The sequence below is a fragment of the Catharus ustulatus genome, chromosome 8, assembly GCF_009819885.2.
Source record: "Catharus ustulatus isolate bCatUst1 chromosome 8, bCatUst1.pri.v2, whole genome shotgun sequence".
NCBI lineage: Eukaryota > Metazoa > Chordata > Aves > Passeriformes > Turdidae > Catharus > Catharus ustulatus.
Window position 1 is genome coordinate 35,784,505 of NC_046228.1, and position 19,942 is coordinate 35,804,446.

A 19,942-nucleotide genomic window follows, 5' to 3' on the forward strand; every position below is an offset into this window, starting at 1 on the left:
AGGACCTGTGTGCAACAAAGTTTCCAAATAGTAACAGAATTGCGGGATGGCGGGGTTTAGTGGCTTGGCTCGGGCCGTGAGGGCTTGGGGCTGCCGACGGGGCCAGGTGGCCCAGCTTGGCGCTGCCACTCAGTGGGCTCGCTCACCTGGCTCGGCGCTGTGCCGTGGTGGCAGGGGTCACGGAGCCCGCCGGCACCCGCGGCGGTGGTGGGATGCGGGGATGGAGCCCCCCCCACTCCCGTGGAGGTGGCAGGTGGGGATGGGAGCCCCCTGCCTCTCCCTGGCCGCAGGGCCAGCAGGAGGGAGTTCCCCTGCCTCCCCCACCTCCCGCCCCCCCCCCCCCCCTCCCCCCCATGCTGCCTGCATGGAGCCAGACTCCACCCACCGCACAACAGAGTAACCAATTTGTAATAATCACGTAGATGCCGGGTTTTACTGTCAGGTGCTCGACTCGGCACCTCTGTTTGCACTTTCGGGGTTGGAAATGTCAGAAAATTGTTCACGTATTAGCTGGCCCTGAGTGTAAGCCGCATTTCTGGTGTGGGAGCAAAATTTTGGTCAAAACGGTGCATGAAATTACTGTACTCTGAGCTGGAAGGGACCCCAAGGATCCAGTCCAGCTCTTAAATGATGGTCCACAGAGAGATGAAACCTGAACTGTGGCACTTGCAGCATCATGCTCTGACCCACTGAGCTCATATCAGTCCAGCTGCTGTCTCTCACCAGTTTTGCAAGACTCAGACTTAAGAGAACAGAATATTTCTGTCCATAAGCACACATCAGTGGGCTGAGGGAGGGAAAAGCACTGCTGCCTCAGGAGCAGAGAACAACAACTCCAAGGACAAGTGGGTGTGAATTGATCATGCACACATTAGGGCTACACCAGCAGACATGTCTTCAGCTATTCCACCATTACACTCCTGGGGCATGTTTTCAAGAGAGATGGTGGAACATAGAATTTACTTTTATTTACAGTTGTGTAAACTGAACTCTGTTGTCCTGATGAAGCAGGGGGTCATAATTAACCACACAGTACTTTCCAATGACGTGATCTTATTTTCTTTTATGACATGACTGCAGAGAACATGAGGATGAGACAATTCATTAAAAAGGCTAAGAATATATGGGGATCCTCATACCCATCACCAAAACTGTTCATAACATCACACAAACAATATCCCTCATTGCAATCCTACCCCAGCAGCTTTCCAACCTCAGAGCAGGAGGTTCTGAGCTGGAGACCTGTCAGCAGTCACATTTCAGCAAGCTGGAGATGCAGAGAATGCAAGTGTCAGTATAGAATGCCTTGGTGCCTTGGTGTCCTCAGTATTTGTTACAACATCTGCATGGGGTTTTCAAATCTTAGTGTCTGTATGCAACTAGAACATAACTGCAGAGGAGGTGCTGAGACGTGAAGCATTCTGCTGATGCAGATCATTCAGGTTTCATTTGATGCTGTAGCCTGCTGTATAATTTAAACTGTTTGTTGGTGCTGCACCTTAAAATTGTACAACTGTAGTTTTTATTCAGCTAACTTCCATGATATTTCTAATATAAACTACTATAGTTTTAGAGAAAAAGGTATTTTGAAATTTATGCAGTTAGGTAAAGATGAGCAGATACATAATTTTTATACTCAAAACTTTCTGTGAAAAGGAACACTTTAATATATATACCTAAAAAACCAGCTTGTTCAACAGCATCTGGCTGGCATTTAGACAGATGTATGATGAAGGATGTTTTGAGAACATCTGAAATAGATTTAAAATATAATAACTATGTCAGCTTTCAGGGGTACACTTAAATATTCATAGTCAACCTTAATGAATATTTCCTGCAAAAGTTCTCTGCCCCTTCACAGTGGCATATTTATCACATTTTCCCAAAGACAGAAACATTTTGCCATTAAAATCTGATTGCTTCGCTTGCAAGTTATAAAGGTTTATAGCATCTCTTGGATGGTCTGAGAAGCATCACTAACACAGAGGTGTTGCTCTCAAGGACAATTGAGAAATTTTTAGATGTTTTTTAGATTAGAAAAACATTTGCCAAGACCAGTTTTGGTTTTTGGCTAAAACCCCTGGATCTGCCATTGCCATTGGTCTGCACAGGCAGCCCCTGCTTTGTAAGAATCCTGTGTACTGAAGGAAACACTGTTCAGCTGGGATACAGCAAAACTGCTGTATAATAATGATCCACAGATCAACTAGTGGGGGGCTTTGGTGCCTCCCTTCAAAGCCAGCTCTTTAGACCAGGGAACTGATTTTCAGAACCAGCTGATACTGTGATTTCCATGGGAGTCATTGGGAACATTGCACCTCAGAACATCAGACACCCTCTGCGCTTTGAGCAGCATTCCAAGGAAGCTCCCTGAATCCAAAGCCATGGAAAGCTGCTGCAGCTGCTGCTCAGTGCTGAAGAAGTCTGAAGTCACAAGGGGTTCTCTAACTGCAGTGTTGCCAGGGCTGCTTCAGGCCATGAAGCTGTGCTCACTGCTCTCCTGTCTCAGAAAACCCAATATTCCTACCCAAGAACAGCTTCTCACCTGGCCACTGCTGCCTTTCTCTGGAGATGAGAACGGAGCAGCCATACCAACCTCTCTTCCTGAAGCTGGCTTACTGAGAGCTGCACATGACACAAGGACCATCAGGATATAATTTAAGAAGGAGAGAAACCCCGGAGGAAGGCTAGCTTTGCCTTACTAGTCTTGAGTAGCTGTCGAGCTGCTGCAGGGCAAGATTTTGCACAGAAATCAATGCTGCGGGGTGATTCTCCCAGAATAATTATGGCTTGTATCCAAATCTCATTTACCTCCTCCCCAAAGAGACAAGAAAAAAGACAGTATCTGCATATGGGGGGGGGAAATAAAGATCCCAAAGGCGGGGATTTAAACAAATGAAGATAAGCTGATGTTGGGATTTTTAGAGTAAATTAACCTGCACACCACCCAAACTTCACTGCCACCAGTGCCTGTTGACAGCACCTAGGGCAATCTCCTGGGAATGCAGTCACTGCTGTTTGCTTCAGGTAGTGCTTCCTGGAGTCAGAATTTGCCTGTTGCTCTGAGCAACTGGGTGTACAGAGATCACTTCTCTGTCCTCATTTCATGATGTAAATTTCTTAAGGAGGAAAACTAGTTTTCACATTTTGTCATTATTTTATTGTCAGTTTTCCTAATGAATTACAAAGACCAAGAACTATGCTGAAAGCCAATTCCCACATAGTAAGGGTGAAGAAAAAAAAAAGCTCAGTAAAATCTGATTTTCCTCATCACTGGCTCTTTCATAGCCCAATAATCCATTTTTGGAACACATTCTTATCTCAGGCACAGTGTGGGCATCCCGGCATACCTAGGAAAAATCTGTTACTGTGCATCATGCATGATATTAGAATCTGGCCCTTCCACTGTAGACGGAACATTTGCATAAAGTTCTTACAAGTTTTTATAATAGCCATATTTTCTAATATTTGCAACTGTGCACATTTCAGCCTGGACTGGCTTTCATTCCACAGATGGCAATTATGAAAAGCCCTCACATATGGCAACTACACAGCCCAATTTGTCTGAGACTGCAAAAGTACAAATTCCCTAGAGAGCTCAGTATCTGCATGTGGTCCCTTTCCTGAGGCCCCACTCCTGCAGTGAAGAGCCAGCAAGGCCAGAAAGTCACTCAGAGCCAAGAGATGTCAATGGTTGTGATTTTACCCTGATTTCTATCTCCATCTTGAGGATGAAGGAACTTTCTGAACACATTCAGGAAACCCTCTAGGCTTGTATTTACCTTTATACATGAAATTAGCCCCGGGGAGAGTGGTCACACCTCTACTGGGACAGATTATCAACATTTTGTTCAGAATTTTTTTTCTTCTCCCCCCACCAAGTCTGTACCTGAGTTCATGAGGCCCAGTGCAGGCTGTACCCAGTGGCCTTTCTGAGCAGTTTCCAGCAATGCTGAGGAGGGGGCCAAGTCTTGCCCTGTCCCTGGACTGGCACGGGGGGCCCTGGCAGGAAGGGGCTGCTGGGCAAACACAAAACACACACTGGGCATCTAAGCATGTTGGATGCTTTTCACCAGAGGAGCTCCTTAAATGTCTTTAAAACAATTTTCAATAGCACAGGTCATTTTTCTTCGCAAAGACATAATCTTTTGTTTGCCAGTTTATTCTCTTAAAACATTCCAGTCAATGCCACTGCAGTCTCAAACACCAATTACTTTGTTTTCCAAGGGCTGCTCAACTTCTGTGTTATGTTTTATTAAACCTAGATAGAAAGCACTCATTCTCTTACTTTTTTTAAAATTACCTCTAATTCCTTAGCCACAGCCCTCCAGTCTATCATCAACTTGCTCAATAGTTACAGAGGCTCTAGAAACATGGAATGGCCTTTCTTCCCATGCACCTGAGATCAGTGCAACTCTCTGCATGCTAGTGCTAGATAAATGTATATTATTATTGTTTTGCCTCACTGAGATGTTCGCAGCACTTTCATTTTGATTTTTCACCTCTTATTAACTAAACTGTCACCCAACATCAGTCTCAAGATTTACACTTATGTTTGCATAATGATTTTCAGAACTTCAGATCAAGCTCCACAACATCTCTGATTTATGGTGGGAATCCAGTTCCAGGTTTTGTGAAGCCTGCTGTTTTTTTTTTTTTAATAATACAGTAATAACTTCATTTTTGTCATTTGCTGCATTTTCCTCCCAAATTTCTCTGAGAGGCAAAATACAAATAATTCTTACAAGGGCATTAATATCCTGGTTTGTTTTCCTGACTTATCTTTCCAAGTGTGTTGTAGAAGCATATACTATTTATTTGACAAAAAATACCACAGTTGCAGACCTGCACCATATCCTTGGAAGCAGTGACATTCTGCTGATCTGGATTACATCTGCAGCAGGTGCTAATTCGTGCCGAAGGAGTTAACCCTTGTGCCTGCCTTCAGCACACAGTGACATAAAAAAAAAATAAAAGCAGGGGTCTTCTCTTGTTTATCACTTGGTACTGGAACCCTCCAAATAACCATCAGCAAACTGCAACCATCTCTACTGCTGCTGGCTCTAGGAACTCCTGACTTGAGGAATTCCTCACGTGCTTTCATCCAGCCACTGCACCAGGTTCTCAGCACAGAGCTTTTGGACTGTGTTTCTGTCCTATTAACTCTGCATCTTTCTGCACCTTCAGATCCCTCTAGTCCTGGTCCAGGCTACCACCCCTTTTCAGCTGCTGTTCTCATCAAGGACAGTAAAAGCCTTCAAATCTCCAACAAAACCACCTTGTCTCAGGAACATCAGGACACAGCATTTATCCAATTTACACCATTGAAATCCCAGTGAGGTGCACAGGATGCAAACCAACCCACAGTGTAACCCTACAAATGTTCATTACATAACAATGAACCTGGCTTTTCCCCATTAACTGACCTCTTCTCTTCTGATAGTATTTATTTTTTCTTTGAGAAAAGTCTTCAGACTTTCAGTTCCTCTAGCTCCTCAGCATTCTCCTCTGAAAGTAAAGCTTTTGTTCATAACAATGATACTGCAAATCAGTGTTTCCCAGCGCCCTTCTCAACTTCTTTCTCCTTATCTTTCCAATAATTTTCATGCCATTGAAAGCTAACAGCTTTGTTTGCCATCCTGCCTGCTTGTGCTATTATACATGAGAGCCTTCACAACAGCTACTTTGATACACTGTACGTCATCACTGAGCCACTTTGCTCATTAAAGAAACAATAATTAAGAGCAGTTTGTTCGTTTTCAAATAAACAAAAAATTCAACACTAAAAATTCAACTGAGAGACTCATCTGGCTCTACCTCATCTGGCTCTACCATTCATCTCACCTGGCTTCCTTCAAATGAAATAATCCATACACAGCAGCTGTTCCAAAAGGACAGGCCTCTCCTATAAACCAAACATCACCTTGCAATGGCTGTGCTTTAAGTACTGCAGGAGTTTACCAGGAGAGAGTGGTCAGTCAGAATGGCATTCCCTGTCTCCCAAGGTTTTCCACACATCCAGGCAGCAGTTCCCAGTTCATGTATGCTGTGGAGAACTTAAATCAGGACCCAGGACAAGGGTCTACACGGTGGCAGCAACATTCTGCAGTATTGCTCTGTACAGTGTTTAAATCAGACTGTGAACACTCATGGGGAGGGACTGTATTTTACTCTGCTCCTAAGTGACAGGTAAGGAACAGCAGTTTTGATTCTACCTAGACTGGGTGTGTGGTGCAAATAACATTGATGAATGTTATTCTAACGCTCTGGTTTAAAACCTGTCTTCTGAAAGAGTAATAACCTCCTGTCTAGACGGAAACTCTAATTTTTCTGTCTGGGCAGGAAACCAAATCATATATCAGTGAAGATTACAAAACAGAAATGAGAAAAAAAAGGAAAAAAACCCCAGAGAGGAGTAGCACACTTACTAATATACTTTTTTCCCCAAGACTGGGGAAAGATAAAGATCTTTCTAAACACATTTAGAGCATCAAACACAGAAAAATCAGACCCTGTTGAAACCACAAGGCAGCGTCCATGTTTGTGTTCATCACTATCTGTGTGTGTGAACCAAAATCTGACTGTTCCCTGGAGTATCCACCTTTCTTCTCATGACCCCAGAGAAAGAAACTTTCAGAACAAGGTCACTGTGCTCCTGCAAGCTGCAAGTCCATGAGCCCACTTTCCTGAAACACTTAATTCATCTATCTGTAATTAGGAGTGAGCTCACATTTACATTAGAGGAATTTAATGACTGAGGAGTGTCACAAACACCTTTCCTGCCAAGTGCCGTACTGCAGTTGTTGCAGCAGTGTAGTGTGGTGTTTGCACAGCTCCCTCTGCATCTGACACCAGGCACGAGGTGCCCCAGTCATTCACACCAGGGCCTGTCCTATTCACATTCCTCAGCAGGTTTCTCTGGCTGCAGTACCTTTTGGGGCTGTATAAAATAAACACTGCTGAAATGGTCCTGTCACTGTGCAGTTCTCAGCTGAGCTTGCCAGGAGAGTGCACAGATATGGCCCAATTCTTCCCTAAAGCATGTGTGCCCTGTGTGCAGCTTGCTGCTCATTTCATCTACCAGTGAAATGAGCAGAGGATTACAGAAGAGCACAGTTGAAACAAGGTCAAGGGGTGAGCTTTCTCCAGGATGCTGCAGTGAAATGGACTGTAAAGAGCTCCTACTGTGTGTGAGAGCAGGAAGAAAGGATATTATAATAGCCATGCTCAATATAAGGTAGAACCAGAATTTGAAACGTAGGCTGATGGTTGCATTCTCTACTGGAATTCAGTAAAACTGCAACTTAACATGTGCAGCAAAATAGTTCCTAGAGCATTTGCCCGGTCCTGTAAAGAGTGAACAGGTTGCCAAAGAGTCTCCCTCCAGAAGCCAAGAAGATGAAGGGGTGCATATAAATGCAGCATCCCCAGAACTGTGGAGGGCTGAGCAGTTCACAGGGTGAACGTGGCAGCAGATCCCATCCCAGCATCCCCAGGTCTCCATTCTGCAACTGTGTGATGTTCTTGAGCAATTTTATCCCAGAGTAGGAGAAGCTGCTAGTGCAGTTCTACACTGCATTGGCACTTGTGCATGAACAGGGATATTGCCCTCTCTCCTCTCCATTAACACACAACTGCATCACATATTTCAGTGTCTGAGCACAAGCCACGGCAGCAAAGAGCAAATACACAGCACCATGGGCAGCTGGGATATGGGACACAAGGACTAAGGACATCTTGCTGATTAATTAAGGTGACAGATTTCAGACCTTGGCTTTTTTCTGAGGATGGTCTCACGCCAGCTAGCTCTCTATCCTTAAGAAGCACAGGGAAAGATCATCCACATCCAACTCTGATATTACCCTTTAATTCCATGTCAGAGGCTTTGTCTCCTGCACACTCTCTGAGAAGAAATACTTGACCTTGAACAAAAAGTTCCAGAAGGCTGAATGGTATTTTTTGTGCTAAAAATAGATTTGGAAAAATTCCTGAACTAGGCCCCTTGCCTACTAACTAAACTCTTATTTTATTTGAGTGAAGGTGATTTTGTATACAGTGTAACAGAATTCTTTACAGTCCTTCCAAGACAGATCAGTGTCTAGTAGTTCCGGTCTGAGAAGCAGCAATGCATGGTCAACAGATTAATGTTTGTCCTTTAGAAGTTCTGCTACAAAACTGTGATATTTGTTTCCTCTTTGGGTGGGAGGGGCAGGTAGAAGACTTCCAGACAAACAGGGCACATTTGTTCAAACCTTAGGTCTTGGTTCTCTCCTCATTACAGAGTATGCTCTCTCCTGGCTTTTCCAGCACTCCTCTAGTTGGCTGTGCTGGCTAGAGCCCAGCCCAGCAGCACAATATTGAGAAGACAGAAATTATGGTATCCAGACAGGGAGGGGTGCTTCAAAAGCACTTCCATGCCATCTCCCTCTGGGCAGGACAACTGCAAGATGACTAGGATGAGCTGGAGTTCTGGACTCCAGCTGGACTCTTGGAGGCTGTTGGATGGCCAAAGAGGAAGATCTGCACAAACAGAAAATCCACTCAACCCCTCAACAGCCACACTTACTACAGCACTGGTCATGGTAAACGTCTCTGCAAGCTGCAGCCTCCAAGCCGATGGATGAACACTTGGGAATGCAGCCACAGTTGACTGAAGTCGTGCAATTAGCATGAGAAGCAGCAGCCCATCCATCTGCTCACTAGCAGGACCATGGAAACACATCCCTTTGCATCCCTCACTCAGAGCTCAGAGCACCACAACCAGCCTGAGTGCTTGGGAAACGGAACAAGCAAAGGCACAAGCTCACTGCAGCATCCCACACAACTCCAGGTGCTCCATGGAGAAGAAGAATGTTCTCATTTCCACTGCAGCAGCAAGGTCTCTGCTAGAGCAGCACAGCTCCTATAGAGGCACAGGATCTGCAAGGAGGGCAGGAGCTGTTCAGCCCCATGTGTAGCTGCCAAGTGCAGGTCCTGCTGCTTTCAGAGCTCATCAGATGGCACCCAGACGGGAGCACACTGCTCTGTACAGCCAGCCTTCCACACCCAAGGCTCTAGGGCAGCCTGACCTGTAGCTGAGCTCACAGGCTCCAAAGGAAGGCAGGGCAACAGTCCTGCACCTACAAATGAGAAAGATACAGCTCAAACGAGTCAGGCAGTCAGAACAGCACTGCTGCTCTCCACAGCAAACTCTCCAGTTATGCAAAAGGCTACAGCACAAATATCATCCTGATTTCAATCTGTTTACAGTAGCAGAGTTTGCTTTTCTTCAGCCACTGCTGTCATGTACCACTGACAATGTAACTCTGCTGACTTGGCCAGCCCAAAGGTCCTGCAGCTCAGCACACCATTTCTGACAATGATGATTTAGGAGAAGAATATAAAACCACTGCAAGACCATTTCATCTTTCCTTTAGCAAACTCTTCAAACTACCAGAGCCAGATGTGGAATCTTCGTATTTTACAGCCTCTTACAGGATTTCCTTTCATGAACCTGCCTTTATAATATTGCGCTTAATCCAGCTATAGTTTTTCTAGCATTGCCTGAGCAGCAAGTCACACAATTTAATAATGGGTCTGGGAAAAAAAGACTGTTTGTGTTTTAAAACCCAATTCCCAGTATCATCCCCACTAGGAAAAACATTTACTACTCCTTCCCTTCTCATTGTCTATTTCCTACTTAATAATTTACAGGCTCTCTATCTCATACCACTTCAGTTTTCTCTCCTCCAAGATGAAGACCTGTCTACGTCTACTTTGTCATTCCTTGTATGGAACAGCTTCAAAAATGCAGTAAGCCTTGCTGGGCTCCTCATTTGTCTTTCTGAGAGGGGAGAGGTGGCAGAACTGTGTGTGAGATGTGGACACTGAGTGATGCAGCCACACAATTATCCTGGAAGCGCTCAGCACCACTTCAGTGCCCTTGGCTACATGTACAGATCAGGGCTGGCTTCTCCAACATCCAACAGTCATTTCAGTTTTAGCACTGAGCTTCATTTACCATTTGATTCCTTGTCACTTGCTATTTCAAGATCCCACTACATCTCTTCACAGCCACTTTATTACCACAAATAATGTCATGAATGAAGCAAATACCTTCTCATTCCTGATACACTTGCCTGAGACTCTAAGTAGGTGATGAGATCTCCCTGGGACATGTCAGTGATCTCTGTCCTCAGTGAAAATTAACTATTTAGTCCTTCTTTATTGTTGTTTTATCAGACTTCAGGGCAGGTTCTCTTTGTATCCTTTTTTGTTCTTGTAAAAGCACTCAGCCAAGAGACCTCATTTGAACTTTATGGAAGTCCAAACACAGCTCCATACCTTAAGGCATATTCCAACATTTTGTGCCTTTAGGCACCAGATTTTATCTTAGATAATTGCACATTAGACTAATGTATAAGCTACAGGTTGAAAACACTGTGGAAGTGTTAAGGAAGGAAGAAGTACTAAGCCTAATTTTCATCAATTACAACACTGTAATACAATAGATCTACGCAAGGTAGACAGGAAAATAAATCAGCTACTTGCCTGGTCACCTTGAGAGAAAATACAGCTGTTTTTATTGGAAAATAATCTGTAGTGCACCTTAATAATGTCAGGGGTTGCAACTTTTATTTTTTCAAAGAGGAGCATGACTAGGCTTCCTTAGTGTGACATGTATCTAGCTATAATGTCAATTAAGACCTGATGAGATTCTTGAACAGAAAATAATTTACTTCCTTGAATGCTCACAGCAAAACACTCCCTCCCTCAAGTAGGATCAGTTTTCCTTCATTTTTTCCCCTCCTTTACAACAAATACCCTTTAAAACCTCCCACAACAGGAAAGACAACACAGAAATTAAATGGTAGCCATAGCTTCTGGGAAGTCTTGAGACAGTACCTTCTTTCACAAAAAAGGGAAATTACACAGTAATACAGAAATGAGAAAAATATCCTCAAACTCTCTGGAAAAACAAAGTATGTTCCATTTTAAAAACAAGGGAGATGAAATAGGCACAGAGAAAGCAAAAAACCTGCAGGAGCAAAATGTGGCAGTCTGCCAAGGAATCCTGAGTGGACAGTAAGACAGGATGGAAATACTATCTAAAGCACTGCCACGGCCAGGGGGAGCCATTTCCAGACACAGATAAGAACTCTGGCAACACGTCCCTGCTCTGTCATGCCAACAGTGTAATGGAAAAGGGAACACTGATGGCTGGAACTGCACATGACTTGCCCTGAGATAAGAAGGGATTACAGATCCTGAACAGCTAGCTTCTCAGCAGTTCTGCTTTGTAACTAGCCTGAGTTTCATCCTGAACCACTCAGAGCTGTAATGTGCAGATGGAAGTGGCTCTCCCAGCCCTGCTTTGCTTTACTTTGTGCCTCAGACACTGTTGTGCCACGGCACAATGTGTATCCAGGGCACTGCAAAGCATCCAGTGAAATTCCCATGCAATTAAGTCCACCTTTGGCTTTAGCTGTGTAAATGCCACATCCCACTTCCCACGCACTCCCCAGGCAGCAGGTTTTGCTGAGTTGGGCTCGCAGAGGAGCCAAGGCACGGCCCAGTAAAATGGTGTAGGTCCTTAGTCAGCTACAATGAGTGGTGTCCTCGAGTGTCCCTTGGAATTACAGGACAGAGCTTTCCCTAGACAAGGGAACTGCAGTAATTTTGACACTTGCTGCCAGGGTTGTAAAAGGCAGCAAGCAATTGCTGCTAAATGCCCAGATCCTCATCCATAAGTGTGCAGAGTAACAGTGCTGCTTAAAGCCACTGACTATGTGCAACTTCCCTGCTATTAGCCAAGATTACCAAGTGAGTTGGCAGATCTCAGCACATTTTTGATATTAAAGTGATGGGAAACTACTTAAATACTGATGCATTCATTACGAAAACATCTTTTTGGCATTTCCTTCCAATTAACGCCCGTGCCTTAGCACAGCCAATTTTCCTCATGATATTCAAATGTTATGGCTGTGTGAACGACCAAACATGATTATGGAAATGCTGGCTCCCATTCTCCAAAATGGGGATTTGTAAGGAGGCTGTCAATTGGAAATATTTGGAAATCTGTCGGGAGTTAAAGCACATTTTAAAGGCCATCTGTGTACAAGAGGCAATCACACCAAAGTGCTCTTGTGCTGGGCATGGCAGCAGAGGTGCAGTTGTGGAAACTGCTGCCATCAGAGCATCCCCTTCAGCTGTGCTGTGCCACTGCCAGGCACAGAGACACCCCTGCACACCAGGGATGGCTACAAACACAAAGCTCAATCAGGAGGTTGCATCACCATCAGCTGCACATCAGGGAGGGAGGAATTTGCTTTCAGAAGCCAAAAGACCTGCGATTAAAGAGTGTTCACAGTACAACACCAAAGGCTTTCCTGGCACTGACACAACTGCAATCACAGTTATATCTATCATCCAAGTGGTTTGCTTTAGAAATTAATTCCACACATTTTTCAACAGCTGCACAGGACTTAGCTTCAAAAATCTGTGAAGGTAAATAAAGCCCGAACCCTGCCTATCTCCTCATCTAGTCGGACTTCAGTGTTTTAAGTTACCTGCTGGGTTTGCACTAGATGCATCTTGAGACCTGAGCATTTTCTGATGGGATTTTTTCTGTGCTCAACCTCTGACAGGAGGAATGTTGCCTGTAAGGCTGTGAATAGCAGCAAGAGAAAAACAAACATGGAGAAAACAAATGTATTTTAAGTTTGTTGAGTGCTTTGCTTCGTGACTTTGTGTCTTGGGTTACAATACAGGATGTGATAAAAGGTATCTATTCTATCACCATCTGTTGAGGGTGGGGGCAGTGATTCTTATCTCCATGGAAAATATTCTGCTAATGGGCCATCCATTAAAACCATGTAAAGCATTGTTCTTTAACTTTCCACAATCCATCCTTCCTTCAGGGAGTTATTTTCTGCTAATGGCCCATTGAGTCCCACTGTGGGACTGATAAAATTACTTCATAGCATTGAAAGTTGCTCCAGCCAAGAGTAAGAGCCCAACATTTCTTACCAAGATAAAAACATAGGTTTTGGGACACTAAGGGAGCCCCTTTCTCCACTGGACTCCAGAAGAAAACTGGATTTCTCCACATCACCACTGGAGCTCCGGAGGGAAACTGCACCTTCTACAGGAGCACTGCTCCAACTGAACCACATCTGTCACTGCAAGAGGACTGCAACCACCATTTAATCAGAGTGCTACCAACACCCTGCCTGATGGGGTGTCAGGCTGTACTCTGACTTTGTCAGGGTTTGGAGTTTGTTTCTTTGTATTACCGTATTTCTATTTTAATTTCCCTAGTAAAGAACTGTTATTCCTAATTCCCATATCTTTGCCTGAGAGCCCCTTGATTTCAAAACTACAATAGTTTGGAGAGAGGGGGTTTACATTCTTGATTTCAAAGAGAGGCTCCTGCCTTTCTTAGCACACACCTGTCCTCCAAACTAGGACAGATTTTGGCACCCAACATGGGGCATGAGGACATCGAGAGATAAAAGGAATAACAGTTCTTGGGTAACCTAATTTTTTTTGTCTGCTGATACAGAAACCTCATTAAGTGACAATATGTTGTCTAGTTTACCCTGGTTTGGGTGGCACATAGTTGTGGCTGTATTTCTCCCATTTGCAGGCTCTTATCTCAACATGGGCCCTATAACTAAGGCTACTGTGGCTGTTATCCAGTTTGCTTTATGGGTTAACAAGGTGAGGAATTCATGAATATTTAACTTCCTCTGGAAGGCAGGTACATGGATTCAGGGTTATCACACACTAACTGTATATTTTTGGGGTACTTTAATAATGGCACCTACTGTAAGGGAATGACACCAGGGGAAATTTTCTCCCAACCCTTCACCCAGATTTTTGGGTCTACCCCACCAGTTCTTGAAGGGTTCAAATCTCCTCTAAATGCTAACGATATCATACAGTAGCTGGTGTTACTGATAGGCTTGTCCTATTTAACATTTAAAGATAAGGGGAGATTGAGCTGGATAACAACCCTGATACCTACTCCAGGAAATAGAGATGGTGCTGCAGACATTGACTCTGCCCCAGAAACTAGGGATGCTGCCCCAGAGCCTGACCCTGCCCCACATCTCACTTCAGAAAGGAACCACCCGGAGTGGGTAGGGGTTCTAGTGAAGAAGATGGGCCAGATGCTGAAGGAGTACCTTTCCCCAGCTGGTAAGAAACCCTCCCCCTCCCCTAAAAAGGAAGAATCCAATGATACTGCAGTGGAACCTACAAACGTTACATCTGTCCAGGTTCCATCTAAACCACGGGGCACTCACAGACAGCAGCAGTTGCCCCTCTGGAAACTAGAAAGTCTAAGACAAAAACAAAGCACCTAGACAATAAGGATAATAAAGGAGGGCCCTCACAACCAGCAGGGGAACCAGAGGTTGAGATCATCACTGAGTCCCTGTCGTATAAAAGTCTCCGTAATCTGAGAAAAGACATTGTACAATGGGGCCGTGAGGCTTTTACAACTTGGTCTGGGACCTTATGGGTACAGGTGTGCAACTGGATGGTATTGAGGCAAAGAATTTGGGACCTTTGACCCAGGACTCAGGTGTAGATCGGGTATTTGTAAGAGAGACAGACCCCCTTTCCCTCTGGGAGCGGCTTTTAATGAGTGTGAGAGAGAGGTTCGTCCACAGAAAAAGAATGCAGGAGCACCACCATAAAATGTGCTGGAAAACCCTTGAGGAAGGGATCCAACAGCTGAAGGAAGTGGCAGTACTAAAGGTACCCTTTGGGAGGGGTGGACAGCATGACAATGACCCTGACAAGGTCAGGTGCACAGGGCAGATGCTGTGGAATCTGGCAAACCTGGTGTCATCTCAATACATCACCTTCATCGCAATGATTAATGCCGACAACAACCAAGAAACAGTGGGTTCTGTTGCTAACAAGCTCAGAAATTTTGAGAGCATGATCAATGGCCCAATGCAGGCTCATGTCTCTGCTGTAGTTAAAGAACTCAAAGAGGAGTTTAAGGAAGAAATGAGAGAGATAAAGGAAGAGGTGAGGAAGGTCAATGCAGTACCAGTGCGAGTCACAGACCCCAAAATTAGAACCCAACACCCGCCAGCTAGAGAGTGAGGGTACGAGCTGACCTGTAGTTCTTTTTGCATGACCATGAAGAAGACATGGGAAAACAGAATGAGAAACCCACTTCTGTTCTGGCAGCATGGGTGCGTCAGCTCAGGGAGGGAAACACTTACCAAGAGAGTTTTATTAAAGGCAGCCTCAACCTCCCATAATCAAAGTACAGGGTATTACAGAAGGAAGAATAATCTGTCAAATCCACTTAAAGGAACCTCTACTATGTATGCCCAGAAAAGAAATAATAACCAGGGCTAGAGGGGCCGTGCCTCTAGCCAGGGAGAGGCATGGGATATGAGAGTCTATAGAACGGTGTGGATCCGATAGCCTGGCACATCAGAGCCACAAAAACAGAGAGCGTTAGTTGATACTGGTTCACAGTGTACTCTGATACCATCAGGACATGTGGGGGAAGAACCTGTTTCCATTGTTGGGGTAATGGGGGGATCACAGGAATTGACTTTGCCGGAGGCAGAGGTGAGCTTGACTGGGAAGGAGTGGCAGAAACATCCAATTGTAACTGACCCAGAGGCTCCATCAATTCTAGGCATAGACTTCCTCCAGAGCAGCTATTACAAAGACCCAAAGGGATTCAGGTGGGCTTTCGGAATAGCTGCTGTAGCAGTAGTGGGCATTAAGCAGTTGAACACCTTGCCTGGGCTGTCAGAAAACCCATCTGCAGTGGGACTCCTGAAAGTGGAAGAGCAACAAGTCCAATTGCCACTTCAACAGTGCACTGCCGGCAGTACCGGACAAATCAAGATGCGGTGATCCCCATCCACAAAATGATCCGTGAGTTGGAGAGCCAAGGGGTGGTCAGCAAAACCCACTCACCCTTCAACAGCCCCATCTGGCATGTGCGCAAGTCTGATGGAGAATGGAGATTGACTGTGGACTATTGTGCATTGAATGAAGTGAATCCACTGCTGAGCGCTGCCGTGCCGGACGTGCTGGAGCTCCAGTATGAGTTGGAGTCCAAGGCAGCAAGATGGTATGCCACTGTTGACATTGCTAACACATTTTTCTCCATTCCTCTGGCAGCAGAGTGCAGACCTCAGTTTGCTTTCACCTGGAAGGGCATGCAGTACACCTGAAATCATCTACCCCAGCGATTGAAACACAGTCCCACCATCTGCCATGGACTGATCGAGGCTGCACTGGAAAAGAGTGAAGCTCCAGCACACCTGCAATACATCAGTGACATCATTGTGTGGGGGAACATGGCAGTAGAGGTATTTGAGAAAGGAAAGAAAATCATCCAGATTCTGCTGGGAGCCGGCTTTGCCATTAAAAAGAGCAAAGTCAAAGGACCTGCCCGAGAGATCCAGTTCCTGGGAGAAAAGTGGCAAGACGGACGGCACCAGATGCCCACTGAGGTCATCAATAAGATCACCGCAATGTCTCCACCAACCAGCAAGAAGGAAACACAAGTTTTCCTAGGTGCCATAAGCTTTTAAAGAATGCACATTCCTAAATACAGTCAGATTGTGAGCCTTCTCTACCCGATACCCGCAAGAAAAATAATTTCCACTGGCGTGCTGAGCAGCAGCAAGTCTTCGCCCAGATCAAGCAGAAGATCACTCATGCAGTAGCCCTTGGCCCAGTCAGGACGAAGCCAGAGGTGAAGAATGTGCTTTATTCTGCAGCTGGGAACCGTGGCCTGTCCTGGAGCCTTTTGCAGAAGGTGCCTGGGAAGACTCAACGCCGACCTCTGGGATTCTGGAGCCAAAGCTACAGAGGGTCTGAAGCCAATTACACTCCCACAGAGAGGGAGATCTTGGCTGCCTGTGAGGGAGTCCAAGCTGCCTCAGAGGTGATTGGCGTGGAAGCACAACTCCTCCTGGCACCCCAACTACCAGTGCTGGGGTGGATGTTCAAAGGAAAGGTTCCCTCTACCCACCACGCCACCGACGCCACATGGAGCAAGTGGATTGCCCTCATCACACAATGTGCCTGTATTAGAAACTTGAATCTCCCTGAAATTTTAGAGGTAATTACAAACTGGGCAGAAAGTGAAAAGTTTGGTGTCGCCGATGACGAGGAGCAAGAACAAGTGACCCGGGCTGAGGAAGCCCCACCGTATAACCAACTGCCAGCAGATGAAACACGCTATGCTCTTTTCACTGACGGCTCCTGCCACATCGTGGGGATGAATTGGAAGTGGAAAGCAGCCGTATGGAGCCCCACATGATAGGTTGCAAAAGCTACCGAAGAAGAAGGTAGATCAAGTCAACTTGTTGAACTCAAAGCTGTTCAGCTGGCACTGGACATTGCTGAGAGAGAGAAGTGGCCAAAGCTCTGCCTTTATACTGACTCATGGATGGTGGCCAATGCTCTGTGGGGTTGGTTGGAAAGGTGGAAAAAGGCAAACTGGCAACGTAGGGGAAAACCAATCTGGGCTGCTGATGAGTGGAGAGACACTGCCACCCGGGTAGAGAAGCTACCTGTGAAAGTTCGTCACGTGGATGCCCATGTCCCCAAGAGTCGGGCTAATGAGGAGCACCGACACAATGAGCAGGTAAATCAAGACTTAAAAATAGAGGTGTCAAAGATAGACTTGAATTGGCAACACAAGGGAGAATTGTTCCTGGCTCGATAGGCCCATGATGTCTCAGGTCATCAGGGCAGAGATGCCACGTATAAGTGGGCACAAGACCGAGGGGTGGATATAACCAGGGACAGTATCTCTCAAGTTATCCATGACTGTGAGACGTGTGCTGCCATCAAACAGGCCAAGCGGGTGAAGCCTCTCTTGTATGGTGGGAGTTGGTCTAAATATAAATACAGGGAGACCTGGTAGATTGACTACATCACACTGCCTCAAACCCGCCAAAGCAAGTGCTACGTGCAGACCATGGTAGAAGCCACCACCGGATGGTTGGAGACCTACCCTGTGCCTCACGCCACAGCCCGGAACACCTTCCTGGGCCTTGAGAAACAGGTTCTTTAGAGGCATGGTACCCCTGAGAGAATTGAGTCAGACAACAGGACTCATTTCAAAATCGGCCTTATCAACACCTGGGTCAGAGAACATGGCATTGAATGGATATACCATATCCCTTACCATCCACCAGCTGCTGGAAAAGTTGAACGGTGCAATGGACTACTTAAGACCATGCTAAAAGCACTTGGTGGGAGAACCTTCAAGAGCTGAGAAACAAACTTAGCAAAAGCCACCTGTAGGGTCAACACCCAAGGGTCCATCAATCGAGCTGGTCCTGCCCAGTCTGAACCCTTGCACACAGTGGATGGAGATAAAGTCCCTGTAATACACATGAAAGGTATTTTAAGAAAGACCGTTTGGATTAGTCCCATCTCAGGCAAGGATAAATCCATCGGTGGGATTGTCTTTGCTCAAGAACCCGGTTGTACTTAGTAGGTAATGCAGAAAGATTAAGAAACCCATTGTGTACTGCAGGGAAACCTAATCTTAAGTAAAAACTCTGTATAAGGTGTAATTATGCAGATGGTAATAGAATTAGGGGTGGATAATATCTTGGGTTACAGTACAGAGTGTGATAAAAGGTATCTATTCTATTACCATCTGTTGAGGGTGGGGGCAGCGATCCTTATCTCTGTGGGAGATACTCTGCTAATGGACCATCCATTAAAACCAAGTAAAGCATTGTTCTTTAACTTTTCACAACCCATCCTTCCTTCAGGGAGTTATTTTCTGCTAATGGCCACTGAGTCCCACTGTGTGACTGACAAAATTACTTCATCCCATTGGAAGTTGCTCCAGCCAAGAGTAAGAGCCCAACATTTCTTACCAAGATAAAAACATAGGTTTTGGGACACTAAGGGAGCCCTTTTTCCGCTGGACTCCAGAGGAAAACTGGATTTCTCCACATCACCACTGGAGCTCCGGAGGGAAACTGCACCTTCTACAGGAGCACTGCTCCAACTGAACCACATCTGTCACCGCAAGAGGACTGCAACCACCATTTAATCAGAGTGCTACCAACACCCTGCCTGATGGGGTGTCAGGTTGTACTCTGACTTTGTCAGTGTTTGGGGTTTGTTTCTTTGTATTACCGTATTTCTATTTTAATTTCCCTAGTAAAGAACTGTTATTCCTAATTCCCATATCTTTGCCTGAGAGCCCCTTGATTTCAAAACTACAATAGTTTGGAGAGAGGGGGTTTACATTCTTGATTTCAAAGAGAGGCTCCTGCCTTTTTTAGCACACACCTGTCCTCCAAACTAGGACACTTTGTAAATGTTATTTGTGTCTTCAAAGTCTGCTTATTTACAATACACAACAGCATCAGCTTGCAAAAATAATACCTGCAATCTGACTCTAAAAGGTTAGAGGATTTGTGACTATCAGACAAGGAAAAATCCAACCACTCAAATTATAAAGCTATTTTTACAATATTGAAAGCTGCAACTATTTTTAACATGCATTTCAAACAGATCAAGCATTGCCTCTGCCAAATGTGTAATTACTACAGTCAAAAGCAAAGTTAAAGTTCAAGAAATACTCACAGGGCATGTTATGGGGTCTCGGTGCCAGCAGTTTGGTGCACAATGGTTGATACTTTTCATTATTTCTCAGTAATTTTACATTGATAACTTAGCTTCAATTTTTAATCTCTGTGAGAGCAGACATTTTTCTGAAATGCCTAAAGAAAGCATAAAAAAATTTTAAATTCAAAACAACAGAAGTAGGAAATCAGACTGATTTGTAAATCCAAACAAGCTGTAATACTCGAAACACAAGGGGAACAGAGGGATTCCTTCCTGGCACTCATCAGGCAGATATTAATTTAGAAATACATACACAGTTGTATGTGACTGTAGTGCCCTGGCCAGCTGCTTCACACTTAAGAAAAAA

At 45.1% G+C, this 19,942-nt stretch overlaps 1 long non-coding RNA gene across 2 annotated transcripts in view; it reads right to left on the reverse strand.

Annotated features, from left to right (window-relative positions):
- Nucleotides 1–19,724, reverse strand: part of LOC116999777 — a 30,995-nt gene extending 11,271 nt beyond the window's left edge. For both annotated transcript variants that reach the window (XR_004418603.1, XR_004418602.1), the window contains exon 1: nt 19,594–19,724. This is a non-coding gene — a long non-coding RNA (uncharacterized LOC116999777). The remainder of the gene's footprint in view (nt 1–19,593) is intronic.
- Nucleotides 19,725–19,942: the final 218 nt, after the last annotated feature.